This window comes from Cricetulus griseus (assembly GCF_003668045.3).
Source record: "Cricetulus griseus strain 17A/GY chromosome 1 unlocalized genomic scaffold, alternate assembly CriGri-PICRH-1.0 chr1_1, whole genome shotgun sequence".
Classification (NCBI taxonomy): domain Eukaryota; kingdom Metazoa; phylum Chordata; class Mammalia; order Rodentia; family Cricetidae; genus Cricetulus; species Cricetulus griseus.
In genome coordinates, this window is record NW_023276807.1 from 114,322,802 (window position 1) to 114,344,315 (window position 21,514).

The following is a 21,514-nucleotide window of genomic DNA, read 5'->3' on the forward strand; positions in this document are numbered from 1 at the left end:
ACTTTAGTTTGTTTGGCTTCATAGATTCAGCTGACAGAACTTCACAACAAACAACACATTGTGATTTCTCAATTCCTGCTGTAATTACTGAGGTAAAACCATACTGTAAAAAATCCTCACTATATTTTCTTTTCTTAATGTTCTTCTCTACACAATCCATTGTCATGGGATGGTTTTCTAATGAAAATAATATATAACAATAGCTTTAATAATACAAAAGATGATACATGGCATGGTTCAGTCAATACAGTTCATTGAAGTTTCCTATGATTTACCATTCTGTTTTTTTTTAAACATACCTGTTATTATCACAAGGGGGCAGTATTCATATCAACCACAGCTAAATACAAAGACTGACCAGCATCCAGATTAAGTTTTCAATGTACAGATTTTTTTTACAATGCATTATTTTACATTTATCCAGTAATTGTAATTCATGAAGTATTGTTTTACCTCCAATACTGCTGCTTTTAACACAGTAGCTGCTCTCTACACGTGTGACTAGTCTGCGTAAGTACATTATGGTGCTGGCCCTGTCACATACACTTGTATGTGATGGGGATGATGTGATGTCATTACACCAGATACTCACATGTGGGTGTATCTATGTGTGGGTGGACCTGCCTGGAGATAACAGAGGAGTGGTGTCTCCGTTCCTAAGACCATCAGAAATATGTGTTTTCCTAATGGTCTTAGGCAACCCTTTCAGGGTTGCTCGACCCCAAAAGTGGTCATGACCCACAGGTTAAGAATGGCTGCTTTAGAATAAAGAATAACAAGAAGCACAGTGCTACTCATAATATTTTGTTTTGACACATGAGTTTGAAATCTTCTTTACTAACTAATAAATAATATGATTGAAGCTATAACTCTACATTTAAGTGCAAGCTATATTATTTCATAGTTAGGTACCTATTCTTGGAAATGTAGGAATACCAATTTAGCAAACTATGTAGCAGTAACTGTATACTCTAGGCAAATCAAGAAGGTGGTATATGATACTATTTACAAGCCAAGTTCTACCTCACATTGTGGCATCAACACAGCAGTTTCAGGTGACACTTCCCAGCTACTAGCAAGCAAGCTTTTCAATAAATGTTTTCTCCATAAGGAAAAGCATTAAACGTGGCATGAAAATATTTTAATGTTTCTATTCTATTTAGGTTGATACATAATAATGTTTCTTTAAAGGAGGAAGGGTTGGAGGGAGAGGGGGAAATGACATAAATATAATATACACATTTGAAATTAAAAAATATATAATAAAAAACAGGGTGAGAGCACCTTAATTCATCCAGCAACTAGTCACTCACCCACAGACATTCCATTGGATAAACTTGATGTGCACTTTTATGAACAACAAATGAAGTATCTATGATTTATCAGATAACTTATTCCACCATCGCTTTTATTTCAGATGACTGACAAACTGTCTTGTATAAATGTTTGATTATTTTGCACTATACTCCCTGACAAAGGAGTAAATTATACTATATAGGCCACTATGGTGGGGCTAGGAAAAGACAGGAAGGAATCAAAGTAGTAGCTAGAGAGAGCAAAACAAGAATTCTTATTCTTCTAGGAAAGAAACTCAATTCTCAGTAAACAAATTATAATGACAGCAAATAAAAATTTGCCATTGACAACCATTATAGACTTTTGATGCATTAGAAAAGAATTCATGTTAGTATCTACTTTCATGCACAAGTAATATTCAAGAATTCCATATAAACTTTTAGAACATAAATTGAATACCAAGAAAAACATGGGATGAAATGAAGCCTAATATACAATAAGAGTAAAAATGATCAGTTTTGGGAAAAGAATCCCCATTATACATGAGTGAGTTATTAAAAAACAGGCACTCATATATATGTTCATAAACTAAAGCATTAATTTTTATTTGTAAGAGTAAGCATGCACATACACCTTGGCAATATGTAGTATAACAATTTCATTTTGTGTATGCGCCTGTTTATTGTATGTATGTGTTTGTGTATACACTTGTGTGGAAACCAAAGGTTGATACTTGATGTCATGTGATCGCTCTCCATTTCAGTTTTTAAGACATAGTTTCCTACTGAACCTGGAGCTCATCCATTTGACTAGTCTTACTGACCAGGGATCTGCCTGTCTGAGCTTCTCCATGGCTATCATACCCAGCTTTTCCATGCATGCTAGGGATCCAAACTCAGGTGTTAATGCTTACATGGTAGACATGGTACACTGATTAAGCCATCTCCCTACCTCCATGTTTTTAAAACAAAGACATGGCAGTAATAGCTGAGAAGTAATAGCTGATCATTCATGATCTTTGAAATTTCGATTTTGGATATATATCCAAAAATTACACAGTCAACAGTTGTGAGTGTAAGCATGTGAGTGTGTGTGCACACACGCATGAACACATACATCAGGGAGTATAGTGTGAAATAACTAGGCACCTTTACAAGATTGTATGTCAGTCATCCAAAATAAAAAAGATGGGGAATGCCGGGAGTTGGTGGTGCACGCCTTTAATCCCAGCGCTCAGGAGGCAGAGGCAGGCGATCTCTGTGAGTTCGAGGCGAGCCTGGTCTCCAGAGACAGTGCCAAGATAGGCTCCAAAGCTACACAGAGAAACCCTGTCTCGAAAAACCAAAAAAAAAAAAAAAAAAAAAAGGAAAGAAAAGATGGGGAAATATCCATATTTATGTATGCCTGTATATGTACACACACATACACATATCTTGTATGGATATGAGCATGTATCTATACATAATTTTGAGATAGGGTCTATTGGAGCTCAAATTAGACTCAAACACATAATGCAGCCAAGGTTGATCTTAAAATCCTGATCTTTCTGCCTTCATCTTAGAAGTGTTAAGATTACAGGCATATATCACTATGCTTGACTTACAGGACAATTAGAATGCTAGATGTACTGAATCTTAAATAGGATTTAACCTAATTGTATTTCTCCAGAGAGGAAACAAATCTCCAGAAAAATCAAGTCACAAACAGACACAGATATTCTAACACCAACTTATCTCCAACATAAGACAATGTGATATCAGTAATATAAATCCTAGTAGGAGTTATCATGATCCTTTTCCAAATTCCAATCTATTGGAGTTCACATGGTTTGGAAGGCAGGTTGAGATGGAAAAAAATTGCAGAATCTGAACTTATTTGGTTCAAAGACAATGAATTTGAGTACTTATCTGAATTTATTTCCTGAGTTCAAACAAGTGTTTAAAGGGTACCGGCATTATAAAAGAGGACATGGTAACTCTGATTCATCATTTTCCTTTTTGTGCATATTTCTAATGTTATCTGTGTTGATTTGAAAGTCAAACTAAAACAGTGCTTCTATTATTTTTTCTTAGCTGAAAGAGTGTACATACAATGTTTGGAAGATTGCCAATTAGTAAAAGGAGAAATCTAAGGAATATTTTTCCTTTACAGTTGATCTACTCCAAGATTCTTTTTAGATATCTTAAGCAATAAAAGCCCTATAATCTATTTTTACTTATGTATATATACCTATAATAAAACTTATCAATTAGATATAGTATTAGACTAAAAATAAGCCAAATTAATATAAATAATTAGAATATAAAATGGCATATGTTAAACACTTTTATAATCCCCTGAACAATTCAGAGACACTCACTCTCACTTACGGCTTGTTTCTATTACTCAAGGTTCCCTTAATGGCAAATATTGTTCTGTAGTAACATACTACAATAAGGCTATTTAAAACTTATGCATGGTGGCGCACGCCTGTAGGATTTCCTGAAGGAGACAAAGGCAGGAGGATCATGAGTTCGAGGGCCAGCCTGGGCTACACATTTTTATATGCTGGCCAGTGGTGAAGCATGCCTTTAATCCCAGCACTCAGGAGGCAGAGGCAGGTGGATCTCTGTGAGTTTGAGACCAACCTGGTCTACAAGAGCTAGTTTCAGGAAAGTCTCCAAAGCCACAGATAAACCCTGTCTTGAAAACAAACAAACAAACAAACAAAAAACAAAAAACAACAAAAAAAGACCTTATGATTCATGTATTTCTACTATTCTCCACTTAGTATTCTCAGATCATGTTTGACCATGTACAACTAACAGAAAGTAAAACCATTGTACAGTATGTACTAAATACATTAAATGAAGTAAACACATCTTATACACCAATATATTTACTAATCATGGTCTATTTTACTTCAATTTCACAATTGTTATATGTTTTAACTTGCATAATTTACATACAGGGCTAAAGTTTTTATTACATGAGGCCCAATGAGATGACTCAGCAGGTAAAAAGCACCTGCCACCAAGAGTTCAATCCCCAGGATCCAAAGGTAGAAGGAACCAGCTTCCTAAGTTGTCTTCTGACCTTGATACACATGCCATGTCCCCTGCCCACAATATAAAATAAATTTTAAGGTGTAAAAAATGCCTGTACTTTTATCTTTTCTCCAAACAATTCAGAGATATGCATTAGGTTGGTTTCTATCTATCTTGTATGCTGATGTGAACATCATCCTGACCTGAGATCATATCCCAGCACTGGAAGGCTCCCAAGTGTTGGTAAGTATTGCAAATGCATTTCTAGCATGTGGTGATACCCTTGGGTGGGCTGTCACCATGGCCCTGGGAAGAAGCCTTAATCTTGAAACCAAATTTCTATCCCTTTCTAGACTATGTTAATCCTATAAAGTAATACTTTTCATAGGTCCTATAATCACTTTACAACTATAATTTTATTTTATAAATATGTCAAAAGTTTAATTTGTCATACAAAACATTTAAAGATAATTTGCCAAGCCCCTCTCTAAGCTTTCAGAGCTCCTGCTTTTGTTCCTTAGTCATGTTCACTTTCTGTGTGTCTAAGTATCTAATTTCTCCACTACTAATGAAAGACATAAACTACTTTGTCTTAAATCTTATAAAGTTCATCTACCCAACAACTCAAGTACAAGGCAGAAAAATACTTCAGCAAAATAATCAATATTTAGTAAACACAGAACATTCATAATTATTTGACAAAGGATTTCTGTTGAGTATTTATAAACATGTACACACCACCAATGATAGCAGGCAACTCAAATATGGCCCAATAACTTAAGCTAGGCTACTTGTCGGGGAAAACATAAAACCAAGTAAAAAAAAAACAGAGTGAATGAGAATCAACAGGGGTTTAAAAAAGTCTATTCCAAACAAGTTTAATGACTACTATAGATATTAAACACATTGGTCACAAGAAACAAACAAAAAAAGCAAGCAAACAAACCCCATATCCAATGTTCAAAAGCTACAGCAGCAGAAAGGATACAGTGAGTGAGGCCTAATACACAACTGAAAACAGTTTCTATCCTTGCTCTTGTTTACTGAGTATCTGCCAATAACACTGTTCCAAACATTGCTTTCTGAACTTATCTTCAATTCTGAATGGTACAAGACTCCTGATAAATGCAAACAAATTATTACTGACAAGTACTTTTAAAGAGAAGCTGCAAAGACACAGAGCTAAATCTTAATTAAAGCTTGTTTTTTGTTTTTATGAATACAGTTACTAAAAAAAATCAAATATCAAGGCTCTAATATGATCATGATCTGTACCTTTTAGTCTTATCTACTCAGAGGCTAAAGCAGGAGGTTAAGAGTTCAGAGTCAGTGTGTGGAACATGAAAGACCCCTTTCTTAAATTAAAAAAGTGGGGGTGTGTGGAATGCAGAGATGGGGGAGGTAAAAAAACACACAAAGAGAATAGGAAAAAACAGAAGAGGGCAGAAAAAGGACATACACATTAGTAATAAAAGAAAAAGAAGCCATGCATTTGAGAGAGTGGGAGGGTAGGCGTTGGAGGAAGGAAAGTGAAGAAGGAAAATGATGTAATTGTAATTTCAAAAGTAAGAAATTTTAAAAACTAGAGTTCATAGAAAATGACAGAATAGTCCTCACAAAGGGTTATTGAACAGTGAAGGGAATAACAGGGAATTATCAAAGAAAAATACTTAATGAAGTTTATCCATTTGGGGGTTCTGATCGAAGGAAGATTATAGCCAAGCATTTCAATGCAAAGCTCATACCTTTCTCACTGGCTCTATTATTTATGGAGTATAATAACTATCACCATATCATTGTAAGCATTTTTATTTCTTTCATTTTCTATGCATTTTTAAAATTGCGGTTTTTCTATGAAAAAAAGCTATTCCCGTTTCCTCATCTGTTTGTTTACCTGCATGCTATCAAGTAAAAAAACCATGTATCATTTAATTAAATTGGTCAGACGATAAAGTTCATTGGTTTTTGTTTTAATTAAATTGTTTCAACTCTGTCATAAATAGTCCTTTTTATTTAAATTCTTTTGCTGAGTACTTCCTTAATTTCTAGGCACAAAAACATGCTCCAAAAGCTAGTTTATCTTGTGTTTTCCCCTCTGAAGCCATGAAAACAAGTACTTTTCTAGGAGGCCTTGATTTTCTATATAGAAGAATTGTCCAAGGAGTTCTGTGCTTCAGTAATTATCTTCTATAATCCCTGAAGACATGTACAAAATTGTTATAGAAAGTATGTGTGATGGATCTTTAGTAAGTTTGGATAACTTACTTGTTTCAAAGTTTAGGGGCTGAGAAGTCATCAAACTACAAAAGAGTGTGAATGGATTGTGGTTAAAATATACAACTAGTCAGTAGAAAATATTAAACTATACCAAACAGAACTAAATATTTGATCTGTACTTTTCATTTACAAGAAAATTTAAAATGGTGAGATATAATTTTCAAAACTGGCTGGTCACATTTAAAAAGGTCAGAATTGACCAAATTACAAGAATTTTCAGTTCCTTGCATAAATAACTAAATAAGAGAAAACTAAAAAATAAACAGTCTCTGAAGACTCCAAAACTTAATTTAGATAATCCTTTAAAATGGAATTGCAGCTGTATCATATTGCTAAATGAGATGTGAAAATTTCATATTATAGCATTTGTAACAAAATACTACTACTATGAAAACTGCATTGACAGATTCATTATGTGACATTAAGAAACTGAAAACTGTGGGTCTCTGTATAACGACTGTAAGAGGCTTCTCTGGTAAAGGGTAAGAGCTGACGTAGTAGACTTCGGTCAATCTGCAGAGAATAGGAGACTTGAGTGTTCAGCTCTAAACAGGACATCTATATACCCCACTCCTATAGCTCAGGGGACAGAAAGATCACTTTTTATATTAGCACATATTAGATTATGAAATGGTTTCATTATGACATTTTATCCATGTTTACAATGTACTTTCCAGTGTCTTGTGATTATTGTGAGACCAAGGATTTCTAGTGCACTTATACTTGGTGATGGAGAACCTGGGATAGATGCAGAATTAAGATTTTCCACAGTTTAATCCCTAGACAGGATGCAAAACTGTTGTTTTAGCCTGAAATGATTTGGGGGTTTCTAAATGTAATTTAAGTCAGAAAGGACTATCAACTTATAATGGCAGGTATCTTTGGAAGATAGGAAGACAATCATATAGGTCTACTGTAATTGTTCATGTGGGAATGAATAATATGAGAAATAGTCATTTTTTATCCTGTGGCAGAAAAATTATGAACTAATGTTATTTATATAATCATTTTGTAAGAATTTAAAAACAAAAACAGAGTACATAATTACTGATCTCAAATAATTCAAGTAGACTCAAGCTTGGATTTTTAGGTTTGGTCCAATCACTGCTAAACAGACTGTTTACATTAGATATATCTATTAATGTTTTAAAATTAATTTTTCTCTAAAATCAAAATGAATTTTTAAACTCTTATTTTAATTGCTAAGTAATACATTTCAGGGTGAGGTTCAATAATCCCCGGGGGAGAGTATATGACAGAATTCTCTAATTGATAAGTTGTGCTGCCTATTATGAGTGTATCCACAGGTAACTAAACTCAGTTCTTTAATCATTGCTGTCTCAAGTGCTGACCAGTAAACTGGCTTGAGGTTACTCTACTAAACACAGATATAGGCTACTTCAATCATGATTTAAAAAATGCTATTTGGCCAGATATTATGTGGGGGGAGGAAGAGAAAGATCCTGTCTTACTGCACCACACTGCTATAGGGCACATATTGTGTAGTTGTCCCTCGTCTGCCATACACTGAATTTGAAAAGACTTTTCTCATTGTAGGACTATAACTATAGGGCTGATGGCTGAGCCAGGAGCCTCATCATGTAAGGAGTTTTCTATCATTGTGCCCCATCACAGAATTCAACTGCTTATATCAAAACCCTTACAGAAAATGTATTTATTGCCAGACAGAGATTGGAAGTTTCATGTGAGAATCCACATACCAATTCAGGAGTCATGATGCCAGATTTTGTATGGATCACTTTTAAAGAAAGACCTCAATAAAATGTGGTCTCAGGAGCAAAACACCAGTTACTAAGAGGGAAAGAATGAAGAATCAGGACTGTCTCCTACTTGATTTTGTGGAGTCAGGATTTCAGAGGTCCAAAATTTCTTTTGATCACAACTTATCTCTGTAGAATTCATTTTACTATGCAGAACAGTTGTTATTATTTTTAAATTTATCTATCCTTCTCAGTTAATACTCAGAAGAAAAAATATGAGGAAAAAAATAAGTATCAATTTTGGTGAGGCAAGGGACAATTCTAGCCATCAACTGAAAATTTAAAAGATCAGTATCTAATTATCAAGTTAGTACAAAACCAAGCAAGGCAGTTTAAGGCCTATAATCCCAGAACTTGGGAAGATAAAACAGGATCATAAAGTGAAGTCTGGGCTACAGTGAGACTTTTTCAAAAAAAAAAAAAAAAACACCCAAAAATCCAAGAAGACATAATATAGCGCATACTTAGAAAACCATTTGGTTCAACTCTCCTACAAATTAAGTAATATAAGACTAATGGTTATTTGATAGACCAGGCAGATCCAGGAAGGCTTATCATGCCAGCCCTTATTAGACATGAAGAAAAACTTGCAGAATGAGGATCCTAGAACCTTCTGTATCTTACATAGACTCTAACACTTAAAAAGAACTGGTGCCATTAAGTTTTAATTTTATAGAGCTGGACACAGAATTAATCTGATTAAAATCTACCTAGTGGGTTTGATTTTATTGGTTCCTTAATCTTCAGGTAACTCTTTGGATGCTGTTCACTTACAGCACTGGCAAATGGTGATAGAGCTCAGCTCCAAAGAGGAGTGCACTGTAAACCCTTTCAGTTGGCCCATGATTTTGGCTGACATAAAGAAAAATTTTAAGACGAAAAGTAAGTTGGGCACAGTGGAGGAGGCCAGGCCTTTAATACCAGCGTGGCAGTGGCAGAGGCAGAGAGGCAGAGGCTCTCTGAGTTTAAAGACAGCATGGTCTACAGAGCAAGTTTCATGACAGTTAAGCTACACAGAGAAAAACCCTGTCTCAAAAAAACAAACAAAAACAAAAAGTAAAAATGCAACTGCTGAGATCCTTAAAAGGCATGTGGCTATCTTCTGTACAGCAGCATGCCAATTAACTTAGTGCTTTCAAAAGCCTGACAACTGGGACTGACAAACCACAAAGTGATGGCTTTCTGCTTAGACACATCACACCATGATTTTCAGAAAAGAATAAGAAAAAAGGAGACCAATATAAAACAGGGTAAAAGAGGCCCAGTTCCTGCCCCTCAGACAGTGAATGAAGGACAATGATTTATTTTTAAACAGGCTGTCCTAGCTGTCCTGGTACTCCCTATGTAGACCAGGCTGGTCTCCAACTCACTGAGATCTGTGCACCTTTGCCTCCTGAGTTCAGAGATTAAAGGATCACACCCCCATACCCAACTAGTTTTACTTTTTATTTTAGTTAATAGATACTGTCTAGTCCTTCTATCTGCTTTAACTGAACACTGAAGAGTGAGTTTTATCAAGAAAATAATTTATCATAATTCTAGAAGTTGGGAGGCTTGGGTTGCTTGTAGATTACTGTCTGATGAGGGCCTGCTTCCTTACTCTTTTCTCTGTGTTCTCAAATGACATAGGGGCAACAAAACACTTTAGGTCTCTTCTATACAGTCCCAAATTCTACTCAATAGGACTCCGAACTCACTATTTGCCAACTTCCAAAGGTCCTAGTTATGACATTCCACATAGGGATTAGATTGCAGCATTTGAATTTGGTGCTGGTAGTAGGGAGGGTCACATTGTAGGTATGGAATAAGAATCTGGGAAGAAATTTTGGCAAATAATACAATTAAGCCACACAGTGAAACCCACAGCTTTAACAATGAAGACCAGCAAGATCACCCCCTTGAAGATGGAATGCCAGTGATCTGAAAGCATTTCCTAGATAGTAGTATGTAGGAGGGAGGCTAGTGTGGGAATACAGGCTGAACATATTCACACTCTAGCTGTCAACATAGTTCTTGGTCAATAGAGGTTCACTGGGTTCTATTTACTTGATCTATCAGAAAATGTGTCTTCCAGAGCTTCAAGGTATTCTACTTACTGAAGAATAGATTTCTCCCAATTAAACTTAATTTGCTTTGTGTTCTGTCATCACAAATATATGTTTTCATAGCAGTGAGTCAGCACCCATCACTGTAAAGTATATTTTCAAAGAAATTTGATGTTCCATCATGATTCGATCTCCTAATAACTCCACTTCCTAAATGTCAGTAAAATTCTGACTTCTCTATTAAAATTCAAGCCACTTTGTCATGTAAATACAATTAGATAGTGAAGGCTCACCACTTTCATGGCTGTCATAAAAAACTAGGCAGAGTCCATAGGTTGGCCAGACCAAGTCTACAGGGTGGGATGATTGGATTGACTATTCTGTACAGTTTCATGTGTCCACCTGTGCTGCCAAAAGTGCATTCCTTCACAGCGATGAGAGTCATCTCCACTTTCCTATCATAACTGTGTTTAAAATGGTTTCAATGTTCTCCATGGAAAACTTTACTGATGCCCAGTTCACAGATGTACTTCCACACTTCGTAAGATATAGCAAATGGACTGTCTCTGTATCAGTCTGCTTACTTTTTCATTTGTTTCTACCTTGGTTTGTAGTGATTTGAAACATCATTAGTTTAACACTTCAACAAATTCAGATTCAAAATTCTGATCCTTGTACCAAGCTCCACCTCCCACATACAGGTCTGGCTGCCGGTTATAGAGCATGAAACCTTCCTTTTGGAGTTTGCTACAGATTTTACAGCTGTGATAAGCTTTTTACTTTCCAAATTATTGAGAATTTTGTTGATTTCTGTTAATGGTGAGTTACTTTTGTATGGAACATCTCTGTTCCATAGTCCTTCATCCTTGTATCCTCTATGATTTGATAGACTAGTTTTTTGGGTTTTTTTTTTGGGGGGGGGTTGGACCCCTTAATATTCCAGCTTTATGAGAATCTTTTATTCCATATAAAAGACCCGTATTACTCTTTCAAGGATCCAAATGACCCATGAACAACAGTCTATTGATGGCCACAGACCATTTACTGGGTTTCTATGTGAAGTATTTGCAGAATTGTATAATTCTCTTTTCTATTTCCACTAGATCCACATTCTCCAGCTGCACTTTCAGCTTTACCTTGGCCATGAGGGAGGTTTTCAAGACCAGAGAAAAAGTTACCTCACATGGAACATGTTTGAAGTCCCAGGGAGCCCAATCAGAAAAGAATTTAAGAGCCAAAAGTAGAAGACATTTGTAGCAAAACACTATATTCTAGATATGACAGGAGTGCTGTAAATATCAACCCACAGTGATTGTAACTACTTGTTCAAGGCCTTCACAAGATCAAGGCAGCCAAAATCCCAGCATGATGGGGGGGTTGAGGGTGGGGGGGTGGGCTCACAAATGCTCACCCCTAGCTGAGAAGTTATTGACAACTGATGGCTTCTGGGAGAGGAAAGGTTGTTTTGTTGTATGTTTGTTTTTTTTGGGGGGGGGTGGCCCCAGAGAGGGCCTCCGTTCTCTTACTAGATGACCATATGTTATACCTATGAGCATATAGACAGCATTAAGTAGAATCAGATGGTTAAGGAAAAAAAAAAGAACATTAAATTGTAAGGGAAAAGTGGGGAGGGGAAACAGGAAAGGAAAAAAAGGTGAAAAGAAGGGGAATGAGTATGATCAAAACATATGTGCATGAATGAAATACAGAAAACAAAAGAAAAAAAGAAACTGACTTATCATACTCAAAACTAATCTTTTAAAACTAGTTGAAATAAAAGACTGATTAAGTGGCTGGTTGGATAAGTTCTACTGTAAGAAAAACAACCAAGTTATCATAATGTATGAAAAAATTACCAGGGAAAGGGAAAGCAGCTGATTTGCCAAGACAGTCCTCTCTTTCACTCAGCAATTTAGGGCACATGAGGTATTTGAGTTTTTGGCTAATTTCTTTACCATGAAGTTAAAGTCTCATAGTTAGGATAAAAAGAAGAAATTAAGATTTAAAATTCTGTATTAGAAATATACAAGTATTATTTGTAAAGGCAACAAAAGTTTTGTGTTTTATGCCTTGATAAAATATTTCTATTAAAAAAAGAGAACTATAACATAGGTTTTACTATAAAGTTTGATGATGAATAACTACTAATACCAATTCAAATGTATGCAAACTAATAATGAATACTGTAGGTTAATTAAAACACAAGTTCCATCAAGAATATAAAATGTAAAAAAGAAAAACAGAAAGAAAAATCAGAGTCAAGAAGATCCTAAGATTTATAACTATGCTAAGAAGCCCAAAGAAGACAAACCATTTCCACAGCATCTTCTAACATCCATAAACTTCGTAGCAAGAAAACTGAACGTGAAACCATGAGCTTTCATTTAAAACCAAATTAATTATACTTTACATTAAATACAGCAAAAAGTTTAAGACTTCTCAATGTATGATAACAAAGAAGGGGAATGATGAATAGGAAATGGCTTTTGTATCAACTTTGTTTTTCAAGACAGGGTTTCTCTGTGTAGCTTTGTAGACCAGGCTGGAATCAAAGAGATCCACCTGCCTCTGCCTCTTGAGTGCTGGGATTAAAGGTATGCCCTACTACCACCTGGACATATCAACATATTTTTATATATTTTCTTTTTAGTTTTCTGTATGTTGCATCTATTTGGGGGTATGTGCACATGAGTTTGGGTGCCCATGGAGGTCAGAAGAGTGCAGCTGTCTGCTGGAGCTGTAGTTCCATGGGGTTGGTTATGAACTGTTGGGCATGAGTGCTAAGAACATAGTTCCTATCCCCTGTAAGAACAGTAGGTGCTTGTAACCACTGGACCATCTCTACTAACAACTTATCAGCTCAAAAATGGATATTTTGTTGTTCTTTTTATTTTTGAGATTGTAATTATAGTTCTCCCTTCATTTTCCTCTGTTCAAACACTGCCATATTCCCATCTCCTTTAAATTCATGGCCTCTTTTTTCATTAATTGTTATTGCATGCATATACATATACAGTATTTGTACACACACACACACACACACACACACACACACACACACACACACACACACAAATATTACCTGTTGGGTCCATATAATGTTACTTGTATGTATGTTTTGGGGACTGACAATTTGGGCTCTTCCCTGGGGAAGACCACCTCTCCCACTCCCAGCTTTCCTCAGTTAACTGTAGCTCTATATAAGGCTGAGGCCTGATTGGCTTTTTTTTTTTTTTTTTTTTTTTTTTTTTAACCTTCTCAGTCTTTTCCCCTTTATTTCCTTTTCTTTTTTGCTCTGCTCAGACTTCTACTTTACCGGACAGGCCTGTAGTGCTACACCAGACATTCAAAGCATTGAGTCACATTATTGCAAATACCATAGATAAGAACACAACACACAAACATTTTTTTTTGTTGTTGTTTTTCTTTGAGACAGGGTTTCTCTGTGTAGCACTGGTTGTCCTGGAACTTCCTCTGTAGATAAGGTTGGTCTTGAACTCAGAGATCTACCTCCCTCTGCCTCCCAAGTGCTAGGATTAAAGTTATGTACCACCACCACTCAGCTACTGCACATACATTTAAAAAATACATTATTTTATAACTAAAATTTTTATTTAAACTGTATATAAATTGAATGAGTGCCATAATACCCACTTTACCTACTGTAGATTCTAAATCCTTAGATTCAAGGTATAGATTGAAAACATTCATGAAAAAATTATTCCAAACATGTATAGATGTTTTCTGTCATTATTATCCAACAACGGCTTAACAGGTATTTATACAGCATTATGAATTCTAAGAAATAAAGAAATGTAGGAAGTAAACAAGGGGAAGGATATATGTAAGCTATATGCAAATATTGTACTACTTTATTTTATGAGACATCAAGGAAGTTTTGTATCTGCATGGGTCCTACACCCAATCTCTCATGGAGACCAGTAATTAATTTCCTTCCCTCCATTTTGCCCCTGCTCACTCTCTAGATAAAGAGGCATACACAATACAGCTTTTATGAATGGCTAAAATACCATGCAATATATTAGGTATTACTTATTACATAAAGGACTAAAATATTAAAAGAATTTTCTGACTCTAAATTTCAAAGTTTACAAATATTAATACTCTCTATTGACATTATTTTGCAGTCAAAATTATTCTTAAAACACTCTTAAATAATTTATAAGTATAGTTAGTTACAATATTTAAATTCTATAACCTAAAAAATTACTGTATATTATGAAACACATTTTCAAAACATGAGGACTGTACTCTATTAAAAAATCACTACAATTTAAGGGGAATGTAGAACCTAATAAAAGAACAGTTAATTCATTGCCATTTCATGGATCCTATCAAGTGGATTACAGCTGGGTAGAAGAGTGAAAAAAATAATGACACAGATTTTAATTAGTTATCATGCTTTCTTTGAAGAATGAACATACTTTATGTTCCAGTTTGTATACGTAATGGCTTAGGATATCTGATATATTTAATTTTGGTGTGGAAGTAATAAAAACAGGCCAAGTCTCTGAGAAAGTAGAATATTTCTTGTAGGGGAACCTGTAGCCACGCCTGCTTGGGGGCTGGCTACAGGTCTGCCTGACCATGCCTGCAAGGGCGTGGTCAGGGTGACTAGAGTGAGAGGCGGTCAGTGGCTGGTCAATTTCAGTTTCGGTTTCCCTTTCAGCTTGTGTACAGGCTGCTGCCACACTGGCTGGCTAGGTCGCTCTGTAAGTAAGGCTTTTCCCTATTAAATACCTTTATATTTCTACTTGGCTCTGTATTGGTAATTTCCCACTTTATCACCTCTGGTGTCTCTCTCTACTACTGGACTTAGATAAATGTTGAGAAACTCTGTAAAATTCAAACTAATAGAAACCTCCCAAAGGAAAGGGAAATGTTTTGCTTTTATCTTCACAGGAAAACTCATCTCCAGAAGGCAAAGGACACTGCAGGGGTAGATGCTTAAGAAGAAAAGGTAGCTATAACCATCAAACAAAAGGAACGTGCCATATGGTAAACTTTACAGTTGTCTCTCAGAGAACTCTATTTCTCTTTATTTCCTAGTCCCTATTCAATTAACCATTGCTGGATTTAGAGGTGGATTTGGCTTTCCTCCTCTAAAATCCAAGCACGTTATTTAACTAAACTTTAGAGTTTCTGTATTGTATCAAGGAGCCAATTGATGTAATACAGAATAAAAGAAGAATTTGGGGACTGTCTTTGTCTTTTCTTGGATCTTTCTTTCAAGGTGTACACCCTCTCATAATTGTTATGCTCCCATGGTTGCATTCCCCAGCATGTGTACATACACAAGTAAACATTTCTCTGCTGTTTATGTTTGAGTCCCATTCAGCCAATGAAGAGCTGCCTGACAGCAATCCCTGGACACCCTGGAAAGAAAATGGGCCACACCTCCTCGACTGCACTGGAACCAACTTGCTCCATTTCAACTGACACTCCGGCCAGAGGTTTGGGTACTGACTTCAATCAAGTTGAGGATTTCAAGCGAGATCTTCAATCAAGCAAATCCCATCTAACATGGACTGGATACAATCCATTCAAGACTTTCACTATAACTAACATTTTCTTCCTACAGGACCCCACAAAGCTATTGCTGTCCCATTTCAGCAGGAAGTAACTTGGAGGATGCTACGCCCACTTTCCCCATTGTTGTCATTTAGGATAGTGTATTTACCTAGTTAGGGATAGCTTCCTATTGTTTATGGTTGGGATTGGAAGGAGGTGTTCAGGCTTGGACACCTCTTTCAGATGACTTTAGGATTTAGTTAAAAAACAGTTAGGATGTGACATAAGCAGATTGTTGTATCTTCTTATATTTCACCTTTATGATTGTTAATTTTGGATACTTTACACTGTTAAGTTTTAATCCTCTTTTAGACTAAAAGGGGAATTGTAGGGGAACCTGTAGCCAAGCCTGCTTAGGGGCTGGCTACAGATCAGGGTGACGTAGAGTGAGAGGCCGTCAGTGGCTGGTCAATTTCGGTTTCGGTTTCCCTTTTGGCTTGCATACAGGCTGCTGCCATGCCGGCTGGCTAGGTTGCTCTGTAAGGCTTTTCCCTATTAAATACCCTTATATTTCTACTTGGCTCTGTATTGGTAATTTCCCACTTTAATTTCTTCCTTCATAAATGATTTTAGATGTATCAGAAAAGAGGAAGATAAAATGGCATGTATGTGAGAGGATTTCAATTGCCTTTGATGCTAGTACTAAGCAGCAAAACAAAGGCAAACATTTATAAATATGGTTATTATGCTTTTGCACTAAAATTAAAATTAGTGTCAAAATTTTTAAAAAAATTATTTTTTTAAAAACTCATTTTCAAATTAGAACATATAGAACTGAACGGACATGACAAAGTTAGTTATAAGAAGTATCTAAGACCAGGCTGGAGAAACCCACGGAAACATCACCTGAACAAGGGGTTGGCTCACGGACCCCAGACTGATAGCTGGGAAACCAGCATAGGACTGTTCCAGACCCACTGAATGGGGATGTCAGTTTGGAGGTCTAGGCATTCTATGGGGCCTCTGGTAGTGAATCAGTATTTATCCCTAATACACGAATGGATTTTGGGAACCCACTACACATAGACGGATGCTCTCTCAGCCTAGGCACACGGGGGAGGGTCTAGGCCCTGGTCCAAATGATGACAGTCTTTGAAGATCCCTCGTGGAAGGCCTCACCCTCCCTGAGGAGCAGATAGGGCTTGGAATAGGGGGTGGGGAGCATCAGGGGAGGGAGAGCGAACTGAGAGTGACATGTAAAAGAAGCTTGTTTCAAACATATCTAGTAGGAGGAGTCTTTTCAACAGACCTGGGTATATCAGTTAGCTATGCAAAGAGCCCAATACACATAAGTAAGTTATAAAGCCTACCTTTCCTAGGAAATTAGAGAGGAAAAATTCATTCACTTACACATCATAACTCAATGTGCTTAACACAGGGAGAAAAATCAATAAAACATGGCATCAAAGAGTTCATAGTTTAACAGAAGACAGATATACTAAAGTATAACATGGAAATGAAAAACACTGTAATGGGATCTAACAGTGTAGGAAAGGGTATGGAGAAGAACAGAAAATGAGTAAATGAAAGTCTTGTGTCACACATAATGCCTCTTATGTGCCAATGTGAGCTATACCTAGAAAGATGTAAATAGGAATATGAACTTGAGAACACTCAGAACAAGAGGTTGAAGAGATGACTCTTGCAGAGGACCAGAGTTTAGTTCCCAGCACCCATCCTAGGCAGTTTACAAAACCTCTTAACTCTAGCTCCAGCAGATTTGATGGCCTCTTCTGGCCTCTGTGGGCACCTGCACACATAAACATAGAGACAGACACATCTACACATAAATAAAAATAAAGCTTAAAACAATCAAGACTAACAACACTTTTTTAAAAAAAATAAAAAATGAGAGCTACAGAATTGGATTACATAAAGAAAACAAAGGAAATTAAAAGGAAGCTGAAGTTCTAGTTTTAGGAGAGAACATTTCATGGATGAATTTGGAAGAATGGGAGAAGCTGAGTCAATAAGATGACACAATGAAGAAATGCATTTTCAATCAAGCCTAATGACCTAAAGCTGATCCCCAGGGTACACATGGTAGAAGGAGGGGACCTGCTCCTCCAACTTATCCTCCCACCACCTTACACATGTGTACAGCTGCACTCATAAACATACAAACATACAATAAATCATATTTTTCTAAAGAGGAAAATTTTCTTTAATCCAACATATTCATTTGCTCATTTCTTTATTGGATTCATCAGAGGAGGAACATGGTAGAGAGAAGATGACAGTGTTCAGGGAGTAAAGTAACAGGAAGAAAACCATGCAGTAAAAACTCAGGGAACCACATGTTTCTGAGGGGAGGAGGGATTAACAGTAAAACACTTCAGGATTGAAGCAGTCCACAGTGGACACTTAGTTCTGGAAATTAAAGGTTCATGGCTGGGGATGTAGTTCAGAATAGTGCTTGCCATATATGCTCAAGGCCCTTGGTTTAGTTCCCACTACTATACAAAAGTAAATTGTATAAAAGCTAAAATTTTATGGTTGTTCTTTTAAGGATACCTCTGTTCTATATAGTATCCAAAGTCTTGTTTTTAGCTCGTCTTACTCTTCAGGGATTCCAAGTGTACTACTATAAAACACCCCCCCACACACACACGCCCTTACTCACTCTTCATCTGACAACTCTACAGTGTAGCTATAGGTATGAAAACTCTTTTCATGAACATAGCTGAAAGAGAATAGTAGTATGTGTATTATTTTATTGCAATAAAATACTTTTTGAAAGTAAAAGTGTTGTCCATATAAAGCAAATTCAAAATATAACACAATGATATCACACCATGGAAAGAAATTTTATGGCCTAAATGAGTTATGTCAATTTACGTTAACATAAAGGTGCCTAAATTTAGATAAAAGCAATATAAGCATATAAATAACTAAAGTCCTAAGAAATTACATATTCTGTATCAGTCATAACCCATCTTTAATGAACTGACTTAATATTTATTTCATGCTATAGTATAGAGAGTTTCAAGAGTATGAATAGAAAAGACATGGAGAACTTTATGTAAAATTTGGCTAGTATTAAATTTACGGGGAATGTGTTGACTAGTAGAGCTTTCAAACAAGCAATCAAACCCACCATTAAGCATTTTTTTGAGGGACCATATGCCATACTAGAATAATAGTTAAATCATTGCTAAGGATAGATACATGGGAGTAAAAAATAAAGCAGGAAAAAAGTCTGATGAGAGATATTTTCATTTTTGTTTTATATATTGACCAATGGCTCAGCTACCATGTACATATGTTGTCCAATTTAGGCAAGATTAATTGAAAAAAAAAAGAGCAGCATATTCCATATTCTGGAACCATATAGCAATAATGTTCATACTTTAGATGATTAGAGAATATCCAAAATATCCTAAAATCCAAAATACAATTTAGTTTACATGGTAACATCTGACAAGGCCATATATATCTACAAGACTATGTTTATATACATAGAACATGATTAATGCATATCTATCTATCTATCTATCTATCTATCTATCTATCTATCTATCCATCTATAATTCTTAAATATAACCTAGGAAATAAAAAAGTAAAAGAAAATTAAAAGCAAAAGAAACGAATAAAAAAACTGATTAAGGGGTAGGGATACAACTTATTGGTAGATTATTTGCCTAGTGCAAGTAGTGCCTTGGGTTTGTATCCTAGCACTACAAAAACAAAACACAAGGGACCCATGGGCTGATATTTATACTATACATGGTAATACTTAACTACAAATAGTAAAAGCAAACTGTATACATATAGGCACTAAATAATTTACTTCTTTAAATAAAATAAATGAACACTAGTAAATGCTTAGAGAAACTTAGATAACTGAACATAATTTACCTTATTATTTATTCAAAAATATTCTCTTAGAAGGGGCTTTAATTAGGGAGGAGGAAAAAAGATTAATGTAGAAGGAAGGAGGTAAAAATGTCAGTGAGGGTTTCAAAAAATCACAGGGAGTCACATCTATCTAACTTTATACATGATACATGTAAATCTGTGTATAGATATATAGCTTAAATGAAAATTTTACATCTGGACTGACAAAGCTCCCCACAAGAGCCACAGACTATATATAATAAAACCCCCTAACATCAGGCATGAGAAGCTCTCTTTGAGTTGTTGGTCAGGGCTGTCCAAGAGAATCACCAAACATAGGCTATTGTAATTGTCCATGGTTGCCTCAAAGAGCTTGAAGGTAAGTCCCTACTGCTGAAGACAATATGTACTTTGGCTACAGGACCCACACCATAGGATCTGAGCTGGCTCTGAACTAAAAGACTCCTACCTGAGGACAAGCATTCATGGTACCAAATGTGACAAGCAAGCTTCCAAGGGAGGGAAGCAACTGGCCATCCTACCCTGTTATGCTGCCTATTAAGTACAACAATGACCAATGGCATAGTATCTCTAAGGGTGCAATAGTGGCATACACATTTTGGTGGTAAGCAACAACTCTCTAACTGGACTTAAGGCCCATTCAACAAGAGGGAAGTCATGGTTGGTACAGGAAACCCAGCCAGGTGGGGCTAGTGAAGTCATGAATCTTGAAGGAAAACTGAGAACCTATAACTTCTACTTTACTAAATCAGCATAATCCTTAACTACATTCTAAATATTTCTTTATATCCACAGATACGTGTATTTCTTATTCTTCACTGAGGAAACTTCTCTTTGTAATAGATGGAAACCACTTTAGAAAACAACTGATCAAAATACAGAGTTGTGAAGTCAAGTCTCAAATGATACATCTACAACACAATTCCTATACGTAAGTTTCAGGGATCATTATTATAGAAGGAATGAGAAGACTGTAAAGGCCAGAGGAACAGAAAATTTGCCATAAAATTTCATCTCCTAGAAATATCAGTGAAGCCATACCCATAAAGTCTCATATCAACATGGCCTGAACAAGGATAGTAGCAACAGGCAAACAAATATAGAAAACTTGTGGGGCCTCAGCTCTAGACAAAAAGCCTATAGGTAACTAAGGAATGCTGGGAGAGGAAAGACAGTCTTCTACAGCGAAGAATGCCCAAATTGGCTGTCCAATACGAAGTGGTCAGTGTTAAAATCATATACACCCAAGTGACATTATACAGACTAAGCAGGTCGTAGTTATGCATGTATGTGTGTGTGCAGCATAACAATGAAGAAATAGAGGTAAAAAAACTTGAGAGATAGCAAGGAGGTGCATGGGAAGGGAAGAAGGAAGAAAGTGGGAAATGATAAAATTATACTTTCATTTCAAAATATATTTTAAAAAAAGATTTACTGGTAGTATATACTTGCAATCCAAATACCAAAGAGGCTGAGACAGAATTTTGAGCTTCAAGTCAGCCTGGATTTAAGAAAAAGAAAGAAAAAAATTTACTAAGGAATGAAGATATTAGAGATACTGTTCCTGGAAATTGAAGACTATAGTAAAAAAATAAAATAAAATTTCCATTAACATGAGATTTCATTTTATTTTATGGTT

General features: G+C 35.9%; 1 protein-coding gene and 1 pseudogene across 1 annotated transcript in view; both read right to left on the reverse strand.

Moving 5' to 3' along the window:
* The window catches only part of Lcorl (ligand dependent nuclear receptor corepressor like), a 134,377-nt gene that overhangs the window by 36,349 nt on the left and 76,514 nt on the right, over positions 1-21,514 (reverse strand).
* On the reverse strand, positions 3,943-13,496 carry LOC103163245 (annotated as a pseudogene).